Consider the following 13,481-nt stretch of genomic DNA (forward strand, 5'->3'; position numbering starts at 1 on the left):
AGCATATTCTTGGTGTAATCATTTAAGATCATCACAGAAAGTGAAAAAAATATTTGGGCAGTGGGGGGGGGGGAAAGAAAGGAGAACCAAGACAGGCTTTTTAGGGCTAATATCAAAAATTATGTAGTCAGTTAGAAAACTACAGTGGAATGACAGAAGCTGTTCTATCATAGGTCAGGCTTAATAGTCAGAGAAATGGAAGAACGGTCCAATGCTACTCTTGTATAGCAACACAGATTTTAAAACAATGACTTTTATACGAGTATTTATACAAAATTGGAATCAGATGCATGAGTGTGATAAATAATAGCTACACCTAGGGCACCTGAAATCTACTGTGTTTCTTCCTCTGAAGTATTCGTCTTTCCAGATGGTCTATAGCATGGAAATTCTGATGATAATATTCTCATGAGCATGCTGATTTTATTGTATCTTATTTGAGGAATGCCCCCAATGTCCAAAATAAAAAAAAAACTACTCCTAAAGCTTGACCAGAATTCTTATCTTGCGTTTTCATTATTTTTGATTTCCTTATGTCACTTATCTTCCAGTTAAACAGAGGAAGGTGAAGCAGAAACAAAACAGGTTGCCATAAGACTGTCATAATTTGACTGACAGTTTACAGGATGAGAAATTTTGGGATTGAAAGACCTTGCCCATAGAAAGGCTACAGACATTCTGAATAAATATAATCTGTGACATTGTTGAAAGATAAAAAAAAATATTAATAATATGCTACAAATAATACAAATAACTAAATACCACCCCATTTTAGTTGATGAGCCCTCCCTTTTGAAGCCTACTGGAGTCAATTGTTGAAAGACTTCCAACCACTTCAGCGGGATTTGTGTCATGTCTTATTCTGGAACTGGATGAGACACTGACATTTATTAAGTACTTCACAGTAACTACCATTTTTCAGACCATTTGCTAAAATCTTGTTACAGATGTTCAGAGTTTGTCATTCACACATCATTTTTAGTTGTGTGAGTCAGCTGGAAGTGACTAATTGCAAAAATACTGAACAGTTTAACAAAAATATGGAATATTACAATAGAATATACATTGTGCCAGCTAGAAAATATTTGGTCACTTATTGGGTCTGTCTCCTCATTTGATAAAACATGCAATGAACTAGAAAGATGTGTATCAAACTTTGCTTCTGGTAAAAATTCCAACATCAGAGTAAACCACCCCCACACTTTCATTACTTTTTGTATTGAGGTCAAACACTTGAATGTGCTGGGAACCAAACATACAAACAGACCCCCTTCAATCAAAGTTTGCCCCTGAATTCAAGTAAATAATGTGATAATCTTTTGTTCCTATTGTTCACCTCAGTATATATTTGTGGTTCGCTGGTCACCAGCAAGGAGCCCAGAGCAAGTCATTATTGTTTAAGACATCAGTTTCCAGTCTGTGCCATTTCACTTCAACAAAGAAAAATATACAAGACCTTCATACAGAAATGCAATTTCCAAATGGAAATGTAAGAAGAGAAAGAAAAGTATTTGTGGAAAGCAAGCACAGATACTGTATCTTCAGAGTATTTCTATTCCATACATGAAAAGAATTCCTTTCTCTATCTCAATATCATGTTTTCCTGTCTCCTGGTGTGAATCTTATTCTGGTTCTGTGCCATGCTGATCCATCTACTCTCTAATGAATACATTAGGGACATAACCGAGCAATCTGGAAATATTGAGGTGAAAAACCTAATGTTTTGCAGCAAGGTTTATATTCTCTGAAGTGCAACCTCTTCCTCACACTGCATTTTATCAGGAAGAAAATTATGCTTAAGGAACAGGACCTTAACTTTTTTAAAAAAACCCCACAAGTTACACAGCAGTCCATCAGCCTTAAATCATTACTCTGATGAATCTGTCCTGAGAACTATTTAAAGGAAATGCTTCCAATAGAAATATGAAGGGTATGGTTTAAATGCAGGACTGAAAATAGTATTAAGAAGGTCACTCCTGCCTCTCTGTTCTCACTAGACTTGGAGTGGAACAGAGTGAACCAAACAAGTAGCATGAGTCTGACACAAAGATGATTTTCTGTCAATGAACTGTACCATTCCATATTTGCTTAAATTCAGATACAAAATCCTTCAATTTGCCTTGTTTGTTCAAATTGAAAAGATGTTTTCTATCAAAGTTAGAGTGCCTTGACTTATCTCAGACATGCATGGTCTGAGAAGGTACATATAGATATCACAGTGCCCAAATGCTCGGCGGTAGTTACCCTGAGAGAGCAGAAGGGGAGTTCGGGCTGGTTTCGTTCTGAATGGATGAAAACAGTTAAAAGGCTATTGAAGATGATGCTACTGATAGCATCTTCTGCCTCATCTATTCATCTAAAAAATGTTTTGTGGCAGGACTTGTCTACCCTTGTGATTTTTTAAAGCACAATTCTTTCATTTTTCTCTACCTCTGAGCTGTCCTTGATTATGAATAAAGGAACCTTCCACAACCAGAACAATAATACTTTTCTGTCTCTCACAAGGTAATTTCAAAGCATGATAAAACAGCGACTTTATCACTGACCGCACCAGGAACATCATTGACTCTGGGTTATATCTCCACAAGATCATTCTCATAAGATTCTTTCCTCTGTCTTGCAAAACAGAATAGTGAAATGTAAGTTCATGCCTGAGTGTCTTTTGCTAATAACATAGGAATATAGCCCTCCCTCCCTCATATGGTCATAGTACAAGGATTTCCTTCATATATCTGTGTTTCTCTAATCAGAACTTGTCAAACAGTGTAAGTATTTTTTTATTTCCAGGGCAATCTGGAAAAAAAACCCCACATTGGTCACATTATTCAAGCAAGATGTTATGAAACAAATACACTGGATACTTGCCCAGTCCAGGACATTTTGAAGCAAAAAGTGAAAACCTTGCAGCCAAAAGCTGTAAAAACTCTGGAAAAGCGGGTACCTAACCTAATGTTGTTACAAAACCTGAACTGAAATGCCTCATGGAAAATAATTTCCCTCCTGCCCTCTCACGACTGCAAGTCTTGTGATCCCAGTGAGGGCAATTCATCCACAGATCATGTTTAATCTCTCATGAAACATGAACATGCAAAAATAATCTAAAAAAAAGTAGGAATTGAACCAGACTGCCACATTTAATGATGTCTGCTACTCACTATTCTTCCATTACCATTGGTCTCCTTCTCTCACATGTATTAATTTTACCCTTCTCTAACACCTAGTTTTAAAATGCATATCTGCATTTTTTGCTAGAGCATCAAATGTTTACTCTGTTTATCTACTACGTGCACATAGTACTCCAAATCCTGATTTCTGCTTAGCACCTTGCTGTGCTACTGTAATACAATAGTAAAGACAACTGTAATAATAATCAGAATAATTACAGAAGGACATTAAGAATGTCTCTCTGGAAATAATATTGTTATTGGTAGTTCATCCACAGTTTAATAGATCCCTTAATTTCCCCTAAAATCACCACTGCAAGTCAGGTAGGAAATAGAATAAAGAGCAAAACCTTTATACTAGCGTACATATTTGAGTCAAATTTATGAGTTTCATCCTCATAACAGTCTTGCAAAATACAGTCTCGTCTAATAGCTGAGGAACTTGGAAAATCCACCTCACTCAGGGTCACACTCTCAAAAGAGTAGAGCTTAGATTTGAGCCCAGGTCTCAAGAAAGACAGGTCTCTTGCTTTCCATGAAGCAGCACTTCACTCCACACTACCCTTGCTCTCTGTGGCAAGTCCAGCTGAGCAGGTACTGGGCGCCTGCTCATCTGCACGGTCACCCTTGCCACAGCCAGGACCGTGCTGCCAAGGCATGCACACAGACTTTGGCTGCTGAAGTGGATGTGAACATTTCCAAACACAGGAAATTTAAATGTGGAAGAACCTTGAAAGCAGCAGGCAGTGTTTGGTTGGTTGGGGGTTTTTTGGGGTGTGTGTGTGTGTGTTTCTTTTTTTAGGAAAAACCAAAGGTAACTGGTACTTGCAAGAGCTTCCTCTGTAGTCACAAATGACAGCTAATGGCTTGCCTTTCCTGTCCTGACCACTCTTAAGGACCTTCCCTCTGACAACACTGGCATTTCTGAAGGTTATGGCACCCTTGTGTGACATTATCAAAGATCTAGAAAGGATAAAGTACCCACATTAGCACGTTTAGATTAATTCAGTACCTTAATCTCGTAATAGGCTTCAAGCAATGGATGGGTTTCAGTTAAATTTTTGATAGTGCCAGAGAAGCTAAATTTCAGATGTTTTATTAAAAGGAAACAGAATTGTTGACAGCTCGCATTAGTTGACAGACACTGTAAAGGAAGATATCTATTTACCCACTCAGGCTAGATTTCAATTTACATAAAATTTCAGGATTACTGTCAACATTTAAAAACCTGACTCAAGCAGAGAGAAAGAAAGAGAGACCTAACTCTTAGCCAAACAGTGTCAAACTCGGAGAAAGACTGCCATAAACTCAACGCAATCATTGAACACTGATCAGTGATCAATCCTCTAGCATTAAAACCTGATCAAACCCTCTTAGCTTCAAACTAAGAGCATGATTATCGAATTTCAGTAGGTGACTATGACCTATATCTCCAACCAGCCAGGTGGCTCAAAGTCACAAATGGAATACACTAATACACCATGGTTATTCTCTTTCTTCCAAGCCCCTGCAAAAGGCCTGAGCAGTACGCAGGAGAGTACCAGAGTCGCAGTGCAGTTTCTCCAACTCATTCAATGGTTCCCTGCTTTTCATTTCTATTCTAAACAAAAGGGGGAAAAGCACTGAAGACTGTATGTTACACTCCAAAACACAAGTATACTGAGATGCAGCCTAGAGTTAAAAAGTCAAGTGAAGGTCCCTCTCAGTCCTACAAAAACCTTTAGAATAAAAGCAGAACTCTGCAAACAGCCAAATGTTAACAGAACAATCTGAAATCTATTTATTACTGGGGCAAAGAGCAAGCAGCTCCCACACTTCCTGACATTTCGGCTTGAGACCCTTCTCCAGGCAGGCATGAGCAATCAAGACTGTTATCAACAACATGAGTTGAAGTACTTGCTGGCTTTGACTCTTGTCACTGCTAAAAGCAGGGCAGTTGGGGTAGCTGGGGTTGGAGCACAATGTTTGTGTACAGTGTCATCTGCTCTCAAGCACTGCAAGCTGCTCAGTGTTGTACTTCAGATCGTTAACTTCACGCCTTTACATGAGACACGAATGGGTGGCGTTACCAGGTGGTGGCACTGGACAGTCTCAGGAGCACAGGAGCTGTCACATAGCCCAGGGCAGAGAATTGTCTTTTTGGCCTGATAATTTTTTCTGCAGGTACTTTCCTGCCAATATAGATACACATTTCAGCACAATATACAAACAGAGAATCATTCCTCATTTGCAGAAGGCTAAAAGGCATCTGATCACTATCTCCATATGCTAAGAAGACCCTATTCAGTAAACAGCATGGGCATTTTTGTGATTTTTGCTTAAACTGAATTCAAGCCTGACCTGTGTAGGCATATGCTGCTGAGTACTTAGCTGTATCTTTAGGCAGCCAGGTTCAATTTTTTCATGCCATTGCACTAAGCACCGCAAGGTCTAAAGGATTTGAACAGCTAAATCCTGCTTTCATAAGTGACTAGGCAGCTGGAAGCCCAAGTGGTAAAAGGCATTGAACAGGCCTTAAAGTCTAAATCACATAGGCACAGACGTTAAAATATACTTAACTCCTGAAATGAAAATGGGTACTTAGTAAAATGTTCAAAAAGCAACTACAGTCCCACTTCTACTTTCAAAAGGTGTTTTTGAAGATACAGCTACGTGGGTTTGGCCCTGTGACACTTAATGATGGGTGGTTCAACAAGGCCAAGTGCAAGGTCCTGCACCTGGGTCGGGGTAACCCCCGGTATCAGTACAGGCTGGGGGAAGAAAGGATCGAGAGCAGCCCTGCCGAGAGGGACTTGGGGGTGCTGGTGGATGAAAAGCTGGAATGAGCTGGCAATGTGCGCTGGCAGCCCAGAAGACCAACGCCACCCTGGGCTGCATCGGAAGAAGCGTGGCCAGCGTCGAGGGAGGGGATTCTGCCCCTCTGCTCTGCTCTGGTGAGACCTCACCTGGAGATCTGTGTCCAGCTCTGGAGCCCTCAGCACGAGGACATGGAACTGTTGGAGTGGGTCCAGAGGAGGGCTACTAAAATGATCCAGGGGCTGGAGCCCCTCTGCTATGAGGACAGGCTGAGAGAGTTGGGCTTGTTCAGCCTGGAGAAGAGAAGGCTGTGGGGAGACCTGATTGCGGCCTTTCGGTGCTTAAAGGGGGCCTATAGGAAAGATGGGGAAAATCTTTTTAGTAGGGCCAGCTGTGTCAGGACAAAGGCGTAATGGTTTTAAACTGAAGCAGGGTAGGTTTAGACTGGATATAAGGAAGAAATTCTTTACAATGAGGGTGGTGAAACACTGGAATGTGTTGCCCAGAGAGGTAGTGGAGGCCCCATCCCTGGAAACACGGTCCAACCCTGGACCAGGTTGGACAGGGCTCTGAGCAACCGGATCTAGTTAGTGGTGTCCCTGCTCACTGCAGGGAGGTTGGACTGGGTGACCTCTAGGGGTGCCTTCCAACACAAAACATTCTATGATTCTATGACTTAGATTCCTAAATCAGCTGGAACTTTAAAAAAAATTTTCCTTTTCCCTTTCTGTAAAATGCAATTTATAATAATATTTGGGGGGGTGTGTGTGTTTCTAACATAACAGGTGTTACTTATTTAAGCCTTTAATGTATTACGTCTTTACACGGTTGCATACAGCTACAGCTAGCTAGCAACAAACTTCCCTTTATCGGAGATGTCGGTGCAATACTTATTTTGCATGCTCTTCTGTTTGAATTTTAGTCCCTAAAACAATAATAGTCAAATTGTTTTCAGTATTCTCTTTGCATCCTTGAAAAAGGAAAAGAAATCTCATTCAAGTCAAAATGGTTTTCGTTGTCTATTGATCTGTATAACCAAAACCTACAGCAACTAATTTCCCATATTAAACTAATAAATTAGGATTGCCTCACTAGAATCCTGACTATTGCAAAAACAGGCACTAAGGGAAAGAGAGATTTACTGAGATTAAAGAAATCTCCATTTTAGCTACATTTTCATAGCTCCTTTGGTCAGGATGAGCTGACAGTTATCAGAAGCCAAGATAAAGATATACGATGTTTAGAAATGGCATCTAAGTTATTATTCCAGAGAACGAGCAGAGTAAGTGTGTTATTAATCCTGGGTTCTTAGGCCAACTTAATTGCTGTCAGTAAATCAGTAATTATTTATGTAGCTTCTTTACACTGAGTAACTAAAGGATTGAAATTATTTATCACACAGTTGCTCTGCAGAGTAAATTCAATAATTATTTTTTGCTAAAATATAGCGTATGAGTGTACATTTACTTGGGGACCTGTTGTCATGCAGTGTACTATGGCATATTGTATTCTGTGTTCAGCACAATATTCTGAGTGAACGTGTTGGTTACCAACCAGCCCCTGTTAATATGAATTCATCTCCTCTTTGCATGAACGAGGCAGAACAGATACATATATAAAGCTGTCGGTATTTAGTACTTTGCAAACCAGTAGGGATAGGTTTCACTTCAAATTAGAAAGAAAATTAAGCTTTAATTTGAGAGGTCAGAAAGTGACTTGGATTCATTTGCCAGTCAGAAAATCTTGGCAAACTCTCTGAATTATTACTTCCATACTGGCTCCAGCACCATTTGGCTAAAGTCTGTTGCAGCGCTCCTGTTTACTTTGCATTCATGGGAGAGCCAAGGTCCAGCATCATGCAGTGTCCCTCCAAGAAATTTTGTATACAACAAAAACTGGTTTACAGCTTTCACTGTAGCACTCACCATCACCTGCTTTTTTGGTTGCAACATCTTGTCCAAGGCTGGAGCCAATTCCAACGGAGATGGGTGGATTTTCCATCTCTATTTACTTGCCACCAGCAGCAGCCAGAACAAAATCGAAGAATCTGTTAATCTGACAAGTTTGCCATATATGGGATTAAATTCATAGCTCTTGAACAGTATGAAGAATTAATTGTCTGTGCTATTCAAAAGTTGTCAGGTTAGGGATCTCCATACAAGTCAGAGTATCAAAAATAATGGGAAATTCAGCAGGAAAAAAAAAATTTAATATATATTTTTTAATGTTATGACACCTAAACCAATTTCTTCCCTTACTAATTTGAGCAGATACAAGAAATAAGGAAAACTCCAGGCTGGCAAAGACTGAAGGTGATAAAAAATAGATTGGATTTTTTGGGCAGATGAATTAAATAAATAGCCTGTAACAAGAACCTGCAACAATTCAGACAGCCAAGAGGACTGGTTTTTTTGCAATCCCAATTTTGAAGCAATTTCATAGAAAAGAAAATCATATCAGAAACTTGAATGTGTTCAAATCACTGTCATTGCTGAAGGTGGTCAAAATAGCTGTACTCTTATTGCGTACCCACCTGGATGTCCTCAGATCCAGGAGATACATTGTGGAGCAAGGCATGGTTGTACTACAGGTGTGTGTAACAGAACCACTACCTGATACTACCTTACTCTTTTGTTGAAAAATAACATTTTTAATATGAATTAATGAATTACAAAAAGAACAGCCTGGAGACTATATAAACATGAAGTACCTCAAAAAACGTAATGACACAAAATGGAAACTCCAGAGTAATACGTAAATTACAAGTAATAAAGACTTTACAAGTATAGTGTATGCCTATGAATAAATTGCCATGTGAAGTATAGCATACTGGAGGCCTTGAAGATATGGACAAGCCTCCTTATTCTTAGCTCTAAGACTGTGGCAGTGCTTTTCAAGAGCTGAGAACAGTCCCTCTAAAATCTCTGCAAGCTTTAAGTTAAAGAGACTCCTTGTTGTCCTTTTCAAACAAACAAAAAAAAAGAGGTCAGGAACTACTGAGCAGAGTCTGCCAGAATGCAGAGTTGCTGCAGGATCTAAGACCTGCCATTTGCTTCGATTTTTCTACTCATTGCGAAGCAAGTATTAGAAGGCATTAGTTATGCTCTGCAATCATGGAAGCTATTTTCCAGCCAGGATTTAGGAAACCAGCAGCATCTTGCGGAAGCCAAGCTGGCACAGCTCTTGGGAAGTCTTCCTGAAGGCCATCTACATTGGGGGTAGATGTGGCAATAAATGAATAATAACCACTCCAGAACATAGTAAATGAATAATTCTGCTCTGCGCAAAATCCTCTGTGTGTCTGTTAAACATTTAAACACTATGTACTTTTCATTTACATTTAAATTAAACTGGAGTCATTCAGTTCTGAGGCAAACATCCATGAAAGTTGTTGAAAGAGTTTGCAGTACTTCCAAATGCAAGGTAATAATAGTGTTGTCTTGCAGAAGTACTACATGTTTCTGGAAATGGCAACCGACTGTGATTTCTTTAGTGATCTAATTGGTATGCCATTACCTCTATTATTTCATTTTGCTCAATATGACCATAACCAGATACTGCGTTTTCAGAACACAAAAATGATGCTTCAGATGTGTGAAAGCGAAGGGTTGGAAAAAGGATAAAACCAATTCTCCCAGGAACTGGTGAGAGCTCAGACCAGAGAAATTAAAGAAAAATTAAATAAGTGTAAAACTGTTGCCCCTGAGAGAGCGTACAAGCCTCAGGAACCAGACTACAGCCCAGTAAAAAATGACTTGGATTTAAGATTAATTACAAACTGGAAATTCAAAAGAGGTTAAAAATCAGGAAAAAAAAGAAATCTTGGTTATGTTCAGGCAACAAGGTCCATTTTCACATAAAATAAAGCTCCTGCATGGCTATACATTGAGAATAGTGTGAAAAATAGTATGGTGTCACACAGAGAGCTTCCCAAATACGATCAAAGATTGAGTCTACTCATAGAAATACGTTTGGTACTAACTGGGAGTAAAGCAGGAATTGAACCCCTGGATCTGTTATTGTTTGTATCCTGCTATGAACAGCACCATGTCCATGCTTCCAAGCCAGGTTACCTTGGGTAACTACTAGCGTGGTTCCCAGATTCTTGTGAGATCACCAAGAAATACTATGGACTTCTGGAAATCTACTTCAATTTTTATTTCGATGCTTACATGTGCATTCACTTCATGGTTTCATTAGCTCAAAGAAACAAGGATCCTTCTGAGCTATAATCGGAGGGCTGCATGGCCAGGAGGGACACATTGCTTCTCTGTCGTTAGCTGGCCTTGAACAAAGCTCTTGCCTTTCAGCTACCAGGAAGCAAGAGAAATTACTTTGTGGTCATGTATAGCACCCAGTCCATACTTCACGCACACTCAGCTTCAGAACCGTAGCTAAATTCAGAGTCATAGCTAAGTTCAGGAAGCAAGAGGGGAGAGGAAAATATATAAAATTGCATGTTATTTTAATGAGCATCTCTGGCTGTAAATCTAATCAAAATAATTATAAATAATATGCATAGCAGAGAGCAGAATGATCAAATGCAAAGAATGATCCCATATCCTACCTGCTGCTGAGAGCAAAGGGCTGCAAAGTGGCTGCTGTGATCACTGGGTCTGCTTTTACCTTACAACTCAAGGTCTTAAGCCGCACTGAAGCATCTCATACTGGCTCAGGCTATGTACTTAACTAATTTAACTGACATTCTATTTTAATTTCCTTGCTACAAGATCAGCCCCTATTATTCCTCTGTGCCATCTGCAAGTACAAAATGTTACCTTGTCTTAATTTTAATTATTATAACAAGATCATTCCTGGTATAAACTCTGGCAAAATTTCAGATCTTTGCAGAAGGCCAGGACAACGCTTATGGCCAAGTTAAATCTCACTTAAGCCTGGTGAAGTTTTGAATTGGATTTAACTGTGGCACAGACAGTCTGCTACACCTGCTGTTCAGAGCAGATATACATTGCATGGGATTCTATACTGCTGCCCAGATATTTCCTATCTTACAGAATGGATCAATACTCATACCTTAGGTATATGCTCTCACATTGTAAACTTTCGAAAAGCAATTCTGGAATAAGCATAACAGTTCTGGTTGCTCAGTTACTCTGTAATCACATCCAACACAGCATAGATTCATAATGAGGATACGCAGTTACGGGGGAACTGGCAGGGTACGGCGCTGATTATGAGCTGGCTGCCGGTAACCTCTGCAATGTAATCAGAAATGAGAGCTGCTGCAGATCAGCTGCTAAGGCACCCATTCTATAGAATGGTGTTGGTGGGCTCACATTGTGCTTTTGTATAGATTTTTCTAATGGGAATTCTTAGTCATTCAAGGTGAGGGTCTGATGTTGGCTGTTGTAATCCTTGAAGGCTGGAGCAGCTCAGCATCATGTTCCGAGCCCATGTGCCTCATGTAACATTGGTATGCAGCTTGAATTATAGCATAGTCACCTAGAAGAGATCTCCTGGTGCCATGACTGTTCCCAGAAGCTGTCCTTGCAAACCAATATGTTTATTACGTTAAAGGTGATTTATTGAATTACTTTCTTTTATTTTTTGCTTCTTCCCACTCCAGTGAGCCAGTGAGGCAGTGTGTTTTGTGGATTACCTGTAAAGTTTAAACCAGAGTATCTAAAGCGGTGCCAAAAGCTGTATGGATAGGCTAGTATTGGTGTAACTGGATTATTTTGAATATCAAACCTGTTCCTATTCACTGTAAGCAAACCCAGAGACTGTCTCTTCTCGGGGAACTAAGTGGCTAACAACCCCTTTGAACTGTCTGAACGCTGCCCATCCGAATGCACAGCAGAGCTGCTCCCGTGCAACTTTCTCACCAGCTGTTAGATAACAGTCATGAACATATGCAGAAGTTATAGCCTTGCTAACTCTTCAATGAACGCATCTCTCCTGCTTGTGGACTTACCCACAGATCAACACGCATTCTTTAAGAGAAATCTAGAGCTTTTATGAAAATGTTTATCCAAGTCACATAAGGCAGAACGATCTGAGCAAGAAATAAAATCTGATGGTAGATGAAGGCTTGCAATGTGCTAGATCACGTAAATTGCTTAAACTACTATGATTAGCAAATAAATCTATACACAATTCAAAGTATACTTTCAGACAATTCGCCAAGGGCTATAATCACATACAGAGTTATTCAGTAAGTTCCAGTCTGATCTCTTCAGATCTTTCTACAAAGCATTTCTACATTATCGTGTTATCCAAGCCATATTCTTCTAGCTATCAGTCCTAAGGCCCTTTTTCTTTCAAATCTAATTCTCACGGTTACAAGCATTCCCCCCTGTCTGTTCATCTGCAACTATAGTGTAATGAAATGCATTTTATTCGATCAATATCAAGAAACACGCTTTTCTATGTACTGCAAAATAGGAAGGAATGTTATTCCCAGCTGTATTATTCCCAAATGCAAGGCATCAAATCCATTCATTTTGTGTCTCTGATTTTATGACAAGCTAAATCTATGTATTTCTTAGTTTAAAAACATAACTAACCTATTTGTATGTGTAGGTACCTATGCAACCAAATGCACATTTTAGCCTAAATAATCAGGAGGTCATTGCATTTCCAGGCATGTCAGGGGAGAGTTTGTGAACAGATAAGAGCAGGACTTGCCCACAAGAGCCCTGCAAAAGTCAGTAGGATAAAAAAGCTCTCACAATACATAACCATCACTGCAGGTTACCTCTAAATTGTCTGAAAGGCTAGTGCATAATACTGTCACTGTATAGAGAATTAAAGCGATTTGAGCCCCAGCCTGCATTCCTGATGGAGGCAGTTGGCTCTACCTGTTCAAGGAGAATACTTGGCATAGGGTGTCATATCAACATGTACAGAGAAGCCGTTTAACCTTGGCTTATGACTTTCATATGTAAATCTAAAGAGCAGAATTGTTTCTGATCATGCAATCAACGGTATTTCTTCCTTACAGATTCTCAAAAAAAAAAAAAAAAAAAAAAAAAAAAAAAGAAAAGAAAAAAAAAAGGAAACCTCATATTACCTCACAGGACACTATAATTTTGTTCATACTTGGCTTCTCCATGAAGAAGTGATAAAAGGTTCATCGAAATGACATTTTCTTATCAGATGTTAGCGATTGCATTTTGATGGAGGAGAGGCAAAGGATATATAGAGATGTACAGGACAGGGAAGATGCATAGCTGGATGTTGCACGAAGAAAGGGGCTTACCAGAACTGTGGATGTGTATTTGGCAGCAAACCCAATTCTCTGCAAGCTAATACAGTGATGAAAAGCGTGATACTAAACACTCAGCACTGCATCATAATTTAAGTAGCAAAATTTTATTTCTACAAGTAGTCTGACATGGAAAAAAGAAGTTTGTTACCTCTAAAATACGAGCTTTGTCCAAGACAAATCAGCTGGGGGAAAAAAGCAAAAAAAAAATCACTTTTCTGATGGAGAAAAAGACAATGTGTTTATGTTTCAGAGCTGGCAATTTTGTTCTCCCACCTTCAATTATCCATAAT

This window comes from Egretta garzetta, unplaced genomic scaffold (assembly GCF_000687185.1).
Source record: "Egretta garzetta isolate BGI_Z169 unplaced genomic scaffold, ASM68718v1 scaffold25, whole genome shotgun sequence".
Lineage (NCBI taxonomy): Eukaryota > Metazoa > Chordata > Aves > Pelecaniformes > Ardeidae > Egretta > Egretta garzetta.